The sequence below is a fragment of the Arachis duranensis genome, chromosome 2, assembly GCF_000817695.3.
Source record: "Arachis duranensis cultivar V14167 chromosome 2, aradu.V14167.gnm2.J7QH, whole genome shotgun sequence".
NCBI lineage: Eukaryota > Viridiplantae > Streptophyta > Magnoliopsida > Fabales > Fabaceae > Arachis > Arachis duranensis.
In genome coordinates this window covers 76785436-76802274 of record NC_029773.3, presented here as the reverse complement: position 1 = coordinate 76802274, position 16839 = coordinate 76785436, and the positions used below count along the sequence as shown (strand labels likewise).

Below are 16839 nucleotides of genomic sequence, written 5' to 3'. Positions count from 1 at the left end.
CGACACAAAGATAGGGTTACTTAACATGAAAAAATTATGATTTATTATAACAAAATATGCTTTATGTTTGGTAATTATAGATTAGCATTAATGTTGGTAGAATGCATATTCTTTTAGTAATATTAATTAAAATCACTTATTGCATTATAATTAGTTAATAACTAAAGAATTATAAAATTAAATTATAATAATATTTTTAAATATATTTAGTCTTTTAGTTAATTTTTTTGTTCTTTTTTATATAGTATTTTTTATAGTATTTTTTGTTACTTTATAGTACTCTATTTTAATACATCAATAATTTTTTAATTTTATAATATTATTTATTTAGCCAATTAAAAATAACATATAAAAGTTGATAATTTCGAATATTCTGTTTGTAGTAAATATTAATAATTATTTGTTACATTATAAAACATAAACTTAAATTAATATTCTTTTTTAGTACTCTCAATAATTTTATTTTTATGGGTGTTTTGGGTTCTAATTTTTTACGAGTTATATTTTTATTATTAACTATATTTAATTTTTTATTTAATTTATCATTTTTAATATGAACAATTTCACACATTATGAAACAATTAGAATAGTAAACTATACACAAGAGTTTAATTTATAAATTTTACAATATCAAACAAAAACCGAATTTATAATTGTGCTAAAACTTGCAGTATTATTTTATTTACACTTATTTTGAGCGATAAAATTACGTTACTTGTGACCCTATTGTTATGTATAAACAGTTTTTTTTTTAATTTATTTTGTGCTTTTAACAAAATCAATAATTCACATTAACAAAAAATTAACAAAAATAAAAATGGTTAAAATATAATAAAAAGTTGTTAATGATGACAATAAAATTATGGAGAAAATTATTAAAATCAATAATAACCAGCGAATCATGTGAATCAAGTAAGTGCTTTTAGGATGTAAAATCAGGTATGTGTTCAGAGAAAAATATATGCAAAACATCAACTAACAGCATTCACAAAAATTAAATGCATTTTTGTTCTCTATAACGTAGTTGTCAAACACACCTTATGTGGTCTGCCCTAAATATTATAAATCAGTAGGTGAAATTTAAAAAATTAGGATAATAGCAAAAATTATAAAATAAAGATTATCTTATAATATTTTTATAAAAACAAAATTCAACAGTATAATTATTTTTTAAGTTTATAACTAATGTGATAATAAATAAATAACTATATAGACAAATATAAAAATTACAAACAAATAACTAAATAGATAAAAGAATTTAATTTTACTAGTACTAATTAACGTACTAACATTCTACCCCATAGTAGATACTATGAGAATAATAAATAATAATGACAATGTGAATTTACTTTAGATAAATAAGCCAATAAGATTACTAATTTGAAAGAATCTATTGAAATTCAAGTCCAAAATTGTAATATATAAAAAAAATGGTTGAAGAAATTCAGACCGTGTGAGTTGAATACATAAATCAATGTTAATATTTATCTTGTGCTTTTTAAAATTAGCTGTGCGTTTAATATATTGTCATTGTTTACGAAAAATAGTTATAATTCCAATAGTTCGTATGTTTTACATTAAGAACTATAAAATTTTTTTACTTTATATTAGATATGGACAAAAGTTGGATTTTAGAGCCACGAGATAATGCAGAATATAATCAAGGATTGAACAATTTTTTAGACTTCGCATTTGCTAATGCATCGTCCGATGGAATAATAAAATGTCCATGTCCAAAGTGTGGCTTTCAACTTATGCAAATAAGAGAAGATGCGTACGACCACCTGTTGATGAGGCCGTTTTCCCCCAGATACACTGTCTGGATTCGTCACGGCGAGAAACCTTTTAACGAGGGCACACGGTGTACAGGCATAAACGATAATCCACTCTCCCAAGTAAATCCAATGACGCAAATGGTCAACGAGGCATTTGATTTCTCAATTCCACACGTCGCCGTTGACATCACAATGGATGAAGATGTTGACGATAAAGAACAAGAATTTTTGCATTTATATGACAGGCCAAGTCACGCGGCGAGGAATTTTAATGATTTACTTGCAGACGGAGAACAAGAACTATATACCGGATGTTCAAAATACTCAAAACTATATACCATATAAAGTGCATGTGTGGTGTTAGTGACAAGGCGATGTCAATGATCCTAGATTTGTTGCTACAGGCTTTTAAGCACGCTAAACTTTTGATAACATTCTATGAGGCCAAAAAGACGATTAGGAAGCTGGGTATTGAATAGAAGAAAATAGATGCATGCCCAAACAATTGCGTGTTATACCGAGGTGATGATCAAGAATTGACAAGGTGCAAACGCTGCGGGACTTGAAGATGGAAGCAAAAGACGCGGAATGGTTCTATTCTTAAGCTAAAAACTCAAGTCAAGAGAAATGGGAAACCAATAGCAGCAAAGACTCTTCGGTACTTTCCGCTCATACCGTGACTGCAACGGTTATTCATGTGTAGCAAAACATCTAAAGACATGTGGTGGCATAAGGAGGGTCACAATAGTGACGGTTTTTTTAGGCATCCTAGGGACGCTATTGCTTGGAAAAAATTTGATGAGAAGAATCCTTCTTTTTCATCGGACCCACGTAGTGTTCGCCTGGCCTTAGCTAGCGACGAATTTAATCCTTTTGGGAACATGAGCACAAAGTATTTTGTTTGGCCGGTTATTCTTATCCCGTACAACTTTTCTCCATGGTTTTGCCAGGAAATGACATAGATATTTACTTGTAGCCCCTAGTTGATGAGTTGAAGAATTTATAGGATGGGGTAGAAATATACGACGCTAACAAGAAAAGCACTTTCAAGATGTTTGTGGCATTGATGTGGACTATTAGCGATTTTTCAGAATTGGGAAACTTATCAGGGTGGAATACGCACAGCAGGTTAGCATGTCCTATTTGTAATTTTGATGCTAAGGCACATCGACTGATGTATAGTCAAAAATAGTATTTTATGGGTCATCGTCGTTTTCTAAGTCAGGGTCATAAATTTAGACTAGACCAGTTAAGATTTGACAGGCAAGTAGAAAACAGGGATCCTCCAAAGATGTTGTCTGGAACAGATATCCTAAGACAACAATCAAATGTTCACGTGTCATTCGGAAAGATGACAAACGTCATAGAACAAAAAAGACGCAATGGTGAAAATGCCAACATGGGTGAATCAAATTGGAAGAAGAATAGTGTTTTCTTCGAACTCCCATACTGGGAAGAAAATATGCTATGTCATAACCTAGATGTTATGCACATAGAAAAAAATGTCTGGGATAACATAGTGTTCACTATATTAAATGATAGTGAAAAGTTCAAGGACAATCTGAAAGCTCGGAAGGATTTACAATACATGGGCATAAGGTTAGAATTGTGGCCACGCGAGGGTGGAAAATATCCTTCTGCAGTTTTTACCATGTCAAATGTACAAAAGGATATATTTCTAAAGACTCTTTAACATGTCATCTTTCCATATGGTTATTCAAGCAATATTACACGTTGTGTTGACTTGCAACAGCGTAAGTTGTATAGTTTGAAAAGTCATAATTGTCACGTTCTGATAACATTTACTTCCAATTCTAGTCAAGAATGCACTGCCTGCCAATGTGGGTATCGTAATTGCAGATCTTTCATCATTTTTCTGAGCACTCTGTGGGAAAGCTGTTAACCCTCTACAACTCGATGAACTCCAAAATCATGTTGTTCATATCCTGTGTTGTATGGAGATGATTTTTCTTCCATCATTCTTCACAATCATGGTACACCTTATCGTGCATCTTATAGAAGTAAAAATTGATAGCCCAATACATTATCGGTAAATGTATCCAATAGAGAGGTTAGTTCCTATGTAAACCTTAGCACAACATGCGGTTTCATTAATAAATTGTACTACTCATATGACATGGTTTCCGTTGAAAGGTATTTGGGACATTTGAAGCAATATGTGCGTAACAATGAAACATGCTCGGAAAGACAACAGTGGCATTCTAAGACAAAAGGGCAGAATGGGAATTTCACACTTCCAGAGGGCCCCATCACTAGAGCACGTGCAAAGAAGCTCAAAGAGAGTTTTGGGAACCTGGCAGCGCTTGTGCATATGGAGTTACATCAAGTTCTAACCAAGGAAGAATGGGCGAGGCCCATTGGGCTAAGTCAGGACAGCAAGAAGCCCAATAATACTTTTCGAATTCAGTGGGAGGCATAATTTATCTTTAAATTTTGAAATTCTAGACTTTTGTTTTAGTTTGTTATGTGGTCAAAAGTTTGTTAGAAGACTTATTTTAAATCTGCTATGCTTAGTAGTATTTTTAGGAATTTTAAATTTAAATCCAATCTGATCTAATCTAATAAGATCAAATATGATTTAAATTAGTTATCATATATTTAGGATTTTAAAATTAAATCAAATATGATCTAATCCAATAAGATCAAACCTGATTTAAATTAGTTATCTTATCTTTTAGTTAATTGTTAGGTGCCTATTTAAACACCTTTGGTGAGATAATTTACATAACTTTGATGAATAAATTTCAGTTGCTTTTAAGCACTTTTTATTGTGTGAGAAGTGAGGTGAGTGATTTGCTTCACTTGTTGCATGAGGAAGATTGGAGGATCCAACACTAAGGTGATCTGCGTGGTGGTTTCTTTCAGTTTTTGCCCCTCTGATCTAGGTTATCAAGGACAAGTTCTTTGAAGATCTAGTAGGGAATCCTTTCCGGTGACCTAGGTTGCTAAGAACATGTATCTTAGAGGTCTAGTAGGAAAACCCCCCTTATCTATCCTGTTGTTTTTCCTTTATCTGTTTTTCTTTCCTTATCATCTGGTATCAGTTATAGGTCGTAGGTAAATTCTTATTTATCTACACGTTCCATGGGTCTTGTTTAATCTCTTTATTTTTCTCTTCAATTTCTGCAAATTTACTTTAGATTAAAAAAATGAAAAAAATCTTCCTTAAATTCTATTACTGCAATTTCTGTTTATTCTAGTTAACAAAAAAAAACGTAAAAAAAAAACAGAAAAAAATGAAATTTTAAATTTTCCTGTTGTTTTATCTTTTCAAATTTTCCTTGGGTTCCACTTAGGATTCAATTTTTCTAGTTTTTGTCATCCCAGTATCACTCGTTGTTTCCTTTTTTTTCACATACTTTAATTGTCTTCTTTTCAAGTTGAACATTTCTATCATTCAGATTATCTTAGTTTGGTGTCTCAATTCCTCATCTTCTGAAGTGCAACTTGTTAAGGCAATCCAAGAGTGGAAAAAGGCAAGAGTGGTAAGCTCATCAGAGGGTAAAAGCCACGTATTGAGTGAAACACGAGTGTCCTATTCTGAGTGATACACGTGAGAAGAGTGCTGTAAGGTCTTTTCTTTTACAGGTTCATTGATGGCTAACAATGAAGGGAACCCCGATCAACAACTAACTTTCCGCCTCGACACATTTGCCAGCATCCTTACAGGGATTCAACAATGTCTTGATGACATGGATTCTTGAATTAACTCTTTTTTCCCTAGGCGAAAAGCACGGTCACGAGAATCTATTCATAATGATTCTACGGAGTCTAAGGAGGAGACTTCATCCAGATCCCGGCATCATAGACAACTGGTAGATGTTGATAATAACCTTAATGCTATCAAGATGAGCATCCCATAATTTAAAGGTATGAGTGACCCTGAGGCGTACCTGGAATGGGAACGCAAGGTGGAGCTCCTATTTCAGTGTCATAACTACACTGATGTAAAAAAGGTAAGGCTAGCGGCTGTCAAATTCTCAGATTATGCCCTTGTCTGGTGGGCCGAGCTGGACAAACAGAGGAGGCAAAATGAAAAACCACCAATTCTGTCTTGGGAAAAGATGAAGAAGGTCATGCGACAACGGTTTGTCCCTTCTTACTACTACAGGGAGCTACATCAATGGCTCCAACGGTTATACCAAGGTTCTAAGTCTGTAGATGAGTATCATAAAGAGATGGAGATGCTGCTAATCTAAGCAAACATTGAGGAGGAGTCTGAGGCTACTATGGCATGTTTCTTGAGTGGGCTGAACCGAGACATTGCAAATACTGTAGAACATCTCCCATTTGTGACTATGGAAGACTTGGTGAACCTAGCTATCAAAGTGGAAAGACAGCAAAAGGCGAAAGGGCTGCGTAATTCTACTTCAAGGTGGGATTCAAGAGGTGCTAATTTCAGGGAGAAGACTGGATCCAAACCTACTGAATCAAAGGAGAAGCCCACAGAGCAGCCCAGAAAGCCGCACACACCTACTTCCACTTCTAAACCTCATGCACGGCATCGTGATATTACTTGCTTTAAGTGCCGCGGATTAGGCCATTATGCTTCCGAGTGTCCAAATAAAAGGACCATGGTAATTAAAGCAAATTATATTTTCTCAAAATCTGATAACTCAGATGGGTATGAAGACATGCCACATGCAGATGATGCTACAGATAATGAAGATATAGTTGAGTATGCTGTTAGTGGCGAGACCCTTGTTACTGGGCGGATCTTAAATGTATAAGCCAAGGATGATCGTCTAGAACAGCGAGAGAACATCTTTCATACAAAAGTTTTATTGGGAGGTAAGGTTGGACTCATGATCATTGATGCTGGAAGTCATACAAACGTTGCTAGTTCTACTTTGATCACAAAATTGGGGTTGAAATGCACCAAACACCCTAACCCTTACAAACTGGAGTGGTTAAGTGATGTTGGTGAGTTGAAGGTTATGAAGCAAGCCCGCATACAGTTCTCTATTGGAAGATATAGTGACGAGGTACTTTGTGACATGGTTCCCATGCAGGCTTGTCATCTACTCCTAGGCCGTCCATGGCAGTATGATAGGAAGGTGGTCCATAATGGTTTTTCACAAACCGATACTCCTTCACTTATCTTGGAAAGAAGATTACCCTTGCACCTTTGACACCTAAAGAAGTGTACCTGGAGCAACTGAGCATGCACAAATCTACTAAAGAGTCTTTAGGATGTGAGAAAATTGAAAAACAAGAGGGTAAAGAGAGGACTTTGAGAGATGAAACATGTGAGAAAAAGAGTTAGGGTCTGAGTGAAAAAGAGAGTTCTAAAAGAGACACATCTGTGGAGAGTGAGAGCGCTCACAAAATATGTTTTTATGCCAAAGAGATGGATCTGAAGCATGCTAGTTTAGGAAAAAAAGCATTGGTGTTAGTACGATTTAGAGGGTCTTTACTTTCTACCATTGAAACTAACCATAACCTGCCTAGTACTTTTATTTCACTCTTGCAGGAATTTGGCGATGTATTTCTGGATGAGATGCCCTCAGGTTTACCTCCATTACGAGGTATTGAACATCAGATTGACTTTGTCCCCGGATCAAGCATTCCTAACCGGCCAGCTTACCGGACCAATCCTGAGGAGACGAAGGAACTGCAACGGCAAGTCGAGGACCTTTTGGCTAAGGGTTTTGTGAGAGAAAGCATGAGTCCTTGTGCTGTTCCGGTACTATTGGTGCCCAAGAAGGATAGCTCATGGAGGATGTGTGTTGACTGCAGAGCTGTAAATAACTAGACTTGATGATATGCTTGATGAATTGCATGGTTCTGTTATTTTTACTAAAATAGATTTAAGGAGTGGTTATCATCAAATACGAATGAAACTTGGTGATGAATGGAAAACAGCTTTCAAAACTAAATATGGTTTGTATGAGTGGTTAGTTATGCCATTTGGTTTTGACTAATGCACCTAGTACATTCATGAGACTAATGAATCATGTTTTGCGAGAGTTTTTAGGTAAATTTGTGGTTGTTTATTTTTATGATATCCTTATCTACAGTAAATGTCTTGATGATCATATTTTGCATGTTCAATCTATTTTAGAGGTACTTAGAAAGGAAAACTTGTATGCTAATCTCCAAAAGTGCTCATTTTTTCTGAGTAAAGTCGTATTCCTAGGTTTTGTGATAAGTTCTACAGGAATTGAGGTAGATGACGAGAAGGTGAAGGCTATTAGAGAATGGCCCACACCTCAGAGTGTCTCTGATGTTAGAAGTTTTCATGGTCTTGCGGATTTTTATCGGAGGTTTGTTAAAGATTTTTCTACTATTGTTGCACCTTTAACTGAAATCATCAAGAAACATGTCAACTTTAAATGGGATCAAGAACAAGAACTTTCCTTTAACACCTTAAAAGAATTATTGTGTTCTGCCGCCATTCTTATTTTACCAGATTTTTCTAAAACTTTTGAAATCGAATGTGATGCTTTCGGAATTGATATAGGTGCTGTTTTGATGCAGGAAAAGTGAGCAATCACCTATTTCAGTGAGAAGTTGAATAGGGACCGCCTCAACTACTCCACTTATGATAAAGAGCTTTATGCCTTGGTGCGAGCTTTGGAAGTGTGGCAGCATTATTTGCTACCAAAGGAATTTGTGGTACATATTGACCATGAATCCCTCAAACACTTGAAGGGCCAAGGGAAGCTGAACAAGAGACATGCAAAATGGATAGAATTCCTTGAATCCTTTCCATATGTAGTCACCTATAAGCAAGGTAAAGAGAATGTGGTTGCTGATGCATTATCTAGAAGGTATTCCTTAATCACTACCCTTACTTCTAAACTGTTAGGTTTTGAGTGTATGAAGAAATTGTATGCAACTAATTCTGCTTTTGCCTCTATCTATGCTGCATGTGAACATGGTGCATATAACAAATTCTATAAGCATGATGGCTTTCTTTTTTGGGGTAATAGGATTTGTGTACCTACTTATTCTATTAGGGAGTTACTTGTTCTAGAATCACATTGTGCGGGTTTGATGGGTCATTTTGGTGTGCATAAGACTTTGGATGTTTTATCTGAGCATTTTTACTGGCCCCACATGCGTAAAGATGTTGAGAAATTTTGTGCTAAATACATTGCATGTAAACAAGCTAAATCTAAATCTTTACCACATGGTTTGTATACTCCTTTACCTGTTCCTGTGCATCCATGGGTTGATATTTCTATGGATTTTGTTCTTGGTTTGCCTAAAACTAGGAGAGGTCGAGATAGCATTTTTGTTGTAGTAGATATATTTAGTAAAATGGCTCATTTCATTGCTTGCCATAAAACTGATGATGCCACATATATTGCTGACCTATTCTTTCGAGAAGTTGTGTGCTTACATGGTGTTCCCCAAACTATTGTTTCTGATCGTGATGTCAAATTTTTAAGTCACTTTTGGAAAGTTTTGTAGAGTAAGCTGGGAACAAAATTGTTACACTCAACTACTTGTCACCCTCAAACTGATGGTCAAACTGAAGTCGTAAATAGGACATTGGAAACCTTATTGCGTGCTGTTGTTGGTAAGAATTTGAAAACCTGGGAAGATTGTTTACCTTTTATTGAGTTTGCTTATAACAGGACAATCCATTCTTCTACTGGTTTTTCACCCTTTGAACTTGTCTATGGTTTTAATCCTCTCACTGTCTTGGATTTAATTTCTTTACCTTTGAGTGATCTTATTAGTTTAGATGGAGCTAGCAAGGCTGAGAAAGTTAAAGCAATACATGCAAAGGCTCATGACCTAATTGAGAGGAAGAACAAAACCACGACTGAAAGGGTTAACAAAAACCAAAAGCATATAGTCTTCAAACCAGGAGATTGGGTTTGGGTACATTTGAGGAAGGCGAGATTTCCTGCTCAGAGGAAGACTAAACTTGATGCTAGAGGGGATGGCCCATTCCAAGTGCTTGAGAAGATCAATGACAATGCCTACAAGATTGACCTACCAGGTGAGTATAATGTCTCTGCTACTTTCAATATTTCTGATCTCTCTCCTTTTGATATGAACACAGATTCGAGGACGAATCTTTTTGAGGAAGGAGGGAATGATACATGCTCGGAAAGACAACAAGGGCATTCTAAGACAAAAGGGCAGAATGGGAATGTCACACTTCTAGAGGGCCCCATCACTAGAGCACGTGCAAAGAAGCTCAAGGAGAGTTTTGAGAACCTGACAGCGCTTGTGCATATGGAGTTACATCAAGTTCTAACCAAGGAAGAATGAGCGAGGCCCATTGGGCTAAGTCAGGACAGCAAGAAGCCCAATAATGCTTTTCGAATTTAGTGGGAGGCATAATTTATCTTTAAATTTCGAAATTCTAGACTTTTGTTTTAGTTTGTTATGTGGTCAAAAGTTTGTTAGAAGACTTATTTTAAATCTGCTATGCTTAGTAGTATTTTTAGGGATTTTAAATTTAAATCAAATCTGATCTAATCTAACAAGATCAAATCTGATTTAAATTAATTATCATATCTTTAGGATTTTAAAATTTAAATCAAATATGATCTAATCCAATAAGATCAAATCTGATTTAAATTAGTTATCTTATCTTTTAGTTAATTGTTAGGTGCCTATTTAAACACCTTTGGTGAGATAATTTATATAACTTTGATGAATAAATTTCAGTTGCTTTTAAGCACTTTTTATTGTGTGAGAAATGAGGTGAGTGATTTGCTTCACTTGTTGCATGAGGAAGATTGGAGGATCCAATACTAAGGTGATCTGCGTGGTGGTTTCTTTCAGTTTTCGCCCCTCTGATCTAGGTTGTCAAGGACAAGTTCTTTGATGGTCTAGTAGGGAATACTTTCTGGTGACCTAGGTTGCTAAGAACAGGTATCTTAGAGGTCTAGTATGAAAATCCCCCTTATCTATCCTGTTGTTTTTCCTTTATCTGTTTTTCCTTCCATATCAAGGGCTCAAGCAGAAGGCTCAATTACAGAGGGATACTTATCTGAGGAGATTCTAACCTTTTGTTCTAGATATCTGGATGACATTGAGACTAGGATGAATCGGCCGGTGCGAGTTGACGATCAACCTAGTGGAGTGATCCTTGATGCATGTGAAACAATGTTCCCAAAACTTAGAAAGGCAATAGGGGTTGCAACTCATTTTAAGCTAAGCCAGATGGAACAACATCAAGCACATCGTCACGTGCTAGTCAACTGCGAGGCTATTTCTGAATTTATTGAGTAAGTGATCTTATGTTAAATTTCAACTCTCAAAGATAAATTTGTTAAGCCTTTCACTATTAATGAATAATGTTGTGCTATTTCAAATGGTTCATTTAGACAAAAAACAAAGAGAATGCTACGAGGTCAAACAAGGTCGCAATCAAAAATAGACAGCATTGTGCACAAGGAATTTGTTCAGTGGTTCAAGCAAGAGGTTAGCATAGAGTAAGTATTATGCCATGGTCAAATGATAGCATGAAACATACTATAATACTTTAATTTTGATGCATGTAGGAATGGTTGTTATATGGTAGCAGGTTCCGATGGAGAGCACTGAGTATTCAAATGAGATTAAATGCCTTGCATGTGGACCCAGACTGCAAGCAAGACGTTATGGGGTATACAATGTCAACGGGTAAAAGTTTAGAACTATGGTAAAAGATGAAAGGATGAAAACCCGAAATAGTGGAGTATATGTCTCGTCTAATACACGAAGTTATGCAAGCATGCGTGACCAAAAAGTGGCTATTGATAGTGTTACATATTATGGCAAAATTGTAAACATAATTGAATTGAATTACAGCTGTCGGTTCTCAGTTGTGCTGTTCAAGTGTATTTGGGCAGATACGACTACTACTAGAGAAATCAAACAAGATCATTTGGGTCTTACTAGTATTAACTTCTCTCGTTCAATACACACTGGTGATCGAGAAGACGATGAACCGTACATATTGGCATCAGAGGCTCATTTTGTATACTATGTTGGATGATGAAGTAGATAAAGAATGGAGCGTAGTTGTTCATGTGAAGCCACGAGACTTGTATGACATGGGAGAAGAGAATGAAAAAGCTGAAGTTGGTTTCTCAACACAATCAGGGTTAAACATGTCAACGACAGAGGACATTGGAGAGTTACAGTTGACAAGGGATGATGATACAGAAGACCAAAATATTGATGATGTTGCAAAATGAAACATGAGATTGTACAACGTAATTTTTAAAGAATATTTGTGTTTTTAATAAGTTATAAATTAGTTTCTGTATATAGTTGGCTGGTTACATCACGATTTGCATTTTCGTATTTCAATGAACGCTTTACTAGATTAACAGCTTTAGTAAATTAAAGCCTTTTCCCATTTCTTCCATTTTTTTTGTTTATCTATATTTATTCCAGAATGAGGTATCTATATTGTTTGATGCTGTTGTTCTTAATGTCAGTTTTATTTAAAGATAATATATCTAATAATCATTAACTAATCTCAATGTTGTTATGACTAATAAATATTAGTTATTTTAAAATGATGGAATAACAAGGCAAGTGGAAATGAATGACTTTTCATCATGCTGTGCAAGCTCGACATTTACTATAGAAATGGCTATAGCCTCGCCATTCTCTTCATTAAAACATGCAATTGCTGTTGCTAGAGACATATGATTTCATAAAGTGAATATTAGGTGTTGGTTAGAGGCTATATCAAGACGCTCTTATTTCAAGAAATACTTAAAAACGACAAACAATTATACCATGTAGGTTCGTTCCTTAGGTATACAGTTATTGATTAATTGAATATTGTATATGTTAAGTTTATATACGAGAACCAAATGTATTAGAATAATATTTGTTATGTTAACATTTAAACGTGTAGGAACTTCATAAATGGGGATCAATGTACGAAAAGAGGTTTGGGTATAATATTGGAATAATATTTTTGTGACATGTGCATCTGGAAAGAGTTCTTCTGAAATACTTGCTGAATTGAAGGTAAAAGAATAGATTCCTAATATAAAAATCTCATTGTAAATAAGTAGTGTATTTTACAAAAAAATAATATAAACTATATTTGGTATTATGTAGACACGCTTCAGAATCAACCATGTTGTTGAGTTGGATATTGCATCAAAGGAGGAAATAAAGTATATAAAATTACACATTACAGATCTTCTATCTAAGAGATATGCCTAGAGTACTAATAAGGGAGATGGCAACTATTGTTTATTTTTTATTTGTTTTAAAAGTTTCTAACGATATTAATATACCATGTTTTTACTAAATTAATTTCTGACGAATGTCCTTCTTGTTGTATGATGTTCATATTTTCAGTGTTACCTGAATATTCAAGCGAAGTAGTTAATGACAGTCTAGATGGGATAGAGACTGATTCAGAAGAAAATTTAGATGAAATTTTCTCTGTTGAAATTGACATCTCCATGCAGTCTAATCTCAAAAAGGTTTCGGAAGAAGACAAAGAAACTTTGGATAACCAGCAAATACAAGATCGTGTACATGTTGCAAGTAAGGGCTTCAATTTGAACAAAATGCCATGGTATGGAGATGAGATATCGAATCCTGTAACACGTGAAAGTCATAAATTCTTGACAGAGTATTTTTACCTAGGTCAATATGATGCTGAAGAGAAATTTTTACCTTGTATTTTAAGAATTAGGTCGCGTCCACTTAGTTTAATGGTTTTGGTTGCAGTATTACATATGTAACTACTTTTGGAATTTCAAGATTCGGGTTGAATAAAGAATATTTTTAAAAAAAGCACTAGTTTAATTTATGATTGATTAAAGCTAGCATTAACTGATACATTTCTAACATATTTCTTTTCCATTTATTCTTGAATGCAACCTTATAATATCTTATAGTAAATGAGAAAATCTAATTTGTAAATTTGTTCACATGAGTGAAATAAAATTTCTTTTTAAAGTGATTAATCTTTTATATATAAAACAAATCCAGAAATTGGTGTCACGATTTAGGTAACAGTGACTCAAACAAATTGATCAAAATTAACTAATTAGACTATATCAAAAAATCAAATACAGACAAACCCAAATTATTTACCAATAAAAATTTCTAAATTTGCGAAAGACAACATTAATTCAGAACAACATTGATGAAACTAATGAGAAATAAAGTAATTTATATTCTCTTAGTTTTAAAAAATGAGACTACATCCAAATATGAGAGTGAGGAACTAAGCAAATTTGGCGGCAGCTAAAAGTAAGTATTAGTTCAGCAACTATGTGTGCAATGTTATTACATTTAGCAACGGTTGATCCTAACTGCCGCTAGATGTGAAACGGACAGCAACTCCAACAACTAACCGCTGCATTAACCACTGCTATTCTTTATTCAGCAACGAATTTCTACAACCACTGTAAATCGACTGCTGCTATCTGTCAAAATTGTTGTAGTAGTTTAAAAGCTAAAACTCCATGTATACTATCTAAATTTATCAACATCAGATTNTTAAAAAAATTTATTAATGTTGATTAATTAAAAGTTAAATTTTTATATTTTTTATTTAATTAATTAATGCTCGTCATCAAGGAACTTTATTTCAAGAAACAATCTTTTGGAGGAACCTCAACAAAACTGCTCTTAGATTTTCTTACCCCTGGCTTTGTCGAGTTAATACTCAAAATGGCCCCTGAAATTTGACTTCCAACTCAATTTAGCCCCAAAGTTTCAATTGACTCTAATTGTACCCTAAAATTTTGACTCGCGCCTTAAGTTGGCCCTTTCGTCGTTTTTCATCACCGAAAAGTTAACCTGGCAATTTTGGTTGACACATGGCAATAAAGCAGTTAGATGACGTGGCAAAATATTTGAAGGCATCAATTTAGCCCCTAAAAATTTTAAATAAAACCTAGCAGCCCCAATTTTTTCAAATCGCAAGAGTCTCTCGAAGATAACCAAATAACATCAATCAATTGGATCCAAAAAATATTTAACCGTGTATGATAAATGGTTACAAACTAGTCAACAGTTCATCAAATATTAGAAACCAATCACTACCTGTTCTTGATTTTCTGACTGTGAGTAAGTGGGTTGAGTGAGTATAATCTCTGAAGCTTGTGCATCATCAACAGCAAGATGTGGTGCTAATAGAGAATTTCCAATCACCTCACCGAATCTCACATGTATTTTCATAAATCAATACAATTTCTCAAAGATATACAAAAGTTGTTCGGTTGTTCTATACCACATCTCATAAATTTTACCGCATAGATTATTGTATCTATTAGATTTAAAATGATCAAAAGGTAACAAGAACATATTGAATGACATACAGCATGAGTCTACCATAAAAATTACATAGTTTTTCAATGAAAAATCAATTAAAAAAGAACAAATAAACAAATTAACCAGAACTGCGTAGTTAGAATGTCAAATTAAAAGCTAATATTTTGAACAAATAATAGAATCAATTCTCAATTAAAATGGAATATGAAGGAGTAAGATTGCTATTTTAAAATAGAATATGAAGAATCAATGACTGTGTTACAAAAAATTATAGGATTCAATTGATCACAGCCACATGCATACAAAAAAAAAATTAAACCCTAGCATACAAGAACTCTACCATCATCAACAACCGTAATCAACCAAAGTCCCCCAAAATTTCACTGATGAAATAGAGCAAAAAAAATGAAGAACAGACCTCATACAATATTTTGCAGAAAACAGAGCATTGATGCTGAGAGCAACGATTTTGTTACTAACCTGTTTTTGAAGAGATGGTGATTTCCAAGCAATTAGTCTTCACAATGGGGGGACAAAACAAGTAAGAAAAGCTTTAAACTTTAGTTACAGCGACACCCATGGTTCTTCTCTGAAGGTACGTATACAAGGGAAGGAGGAGGAAGAAGGAGGGTCAGTTGGAGATTTCATTTTCAAGTGGTTAACGTTTGGGTTTTGGTATTAACTCCTTTCTCATGTCAAAAGACGTCGTTTCTAAACAATTTGGGTGCCAAGAGTTAAACGAAGTCATTTTGATAGTGTCATGTGTCAACTAAATTTGTCAAGTCAGCTCTCCGGTGAAGGAAAACGACGAAAGGGCCAAATTGAGACGCAGATCAAAATTTCAAGATACAATTAGAATCAATTAAAACCTTAAGGACTAAATTGAATCGGGAGTCAAATTTCAGGAATTATTTTGAATATCAACTCGGCTTTGTCCTCACTGATACATGAGCTGGTTTCTTGTGGCATCTTCTTCCTCTGTCAATTAATAATATTATTGAGAAAATAGAACCCATGAAGCACAGTTGTCTGCACACCAACTGACACAAAATTTTTATGGGTCTCGGCGTTTGGCTAATATTAGGACAAATGATAAGTTTATTATTAATAAAAAATTTTAAAATATTTTTATTTAATAAATATATTAATTTTTTATATTTTTAATAAAATAATTTTAATTTTATAAATTTAACCTACATTTTAAAATTATAAAATAGATAAACTCAATTATTATTAATCAAATTAAAGGGAATTATAGGGTATAGATCAAAATTTGAAGATGTGCTTACGTGGCAAAACTCAAACCACACATTTTAAAGCCACACTTTTTACTTAAAACCGTAACTCTTTACAAAGAAAAGCGTCACCTTATGGAAAAAAGTAAATTAGAAGATTTAAGAGAAGAAATAATTAAGTTATCAAAATTAATAAATCAAAAATTAATGATTTTAACTAATGTTAATTGTAATGACACTGAATTCCTAATATCAATACAAAATGATTTTTTCTCAAAATCTTTATTTTACTATAAGTTTTATTGAAGGACTTCAAAAACCTGAAAAAACTTATTTTTCACACGGAATTTCTAAAAAATGTTACCATGGAAATGATTCTCCACATCTTTATCATACTTTTAACCCGCAATTAAATTCTATAGTAGATATGCTTGAAGAAATATTAGTATCCATAAAATTTCAAAGAAATAAGGAAAAAGAGAATCCTAAAGAAGAAAAATTTCAAAATATAATCAACATAACAGACTTAAAAGTAAAACCACCATTAAAATTATGAATATTGAAGAAAAATTAGAAGAAGTTACAATACTTTTTAA

At 33.8% G+C, this 16839-nt stretch overlaps 1 pseudogene; it reads left to right on the top strand.

Annotated features, from left to right (window-relative positions):
- The first annotated feature begins 5860 nt into the window (after positions 1 to 5860).
- LOC107475073 (uncharacterized) lies at positions 5861 to 11947 on the top strand (annotated as a pseudogene).
- The last annotated feature ends 4892 nt before the right edge of the window (positions 11948 to 16839 follow it).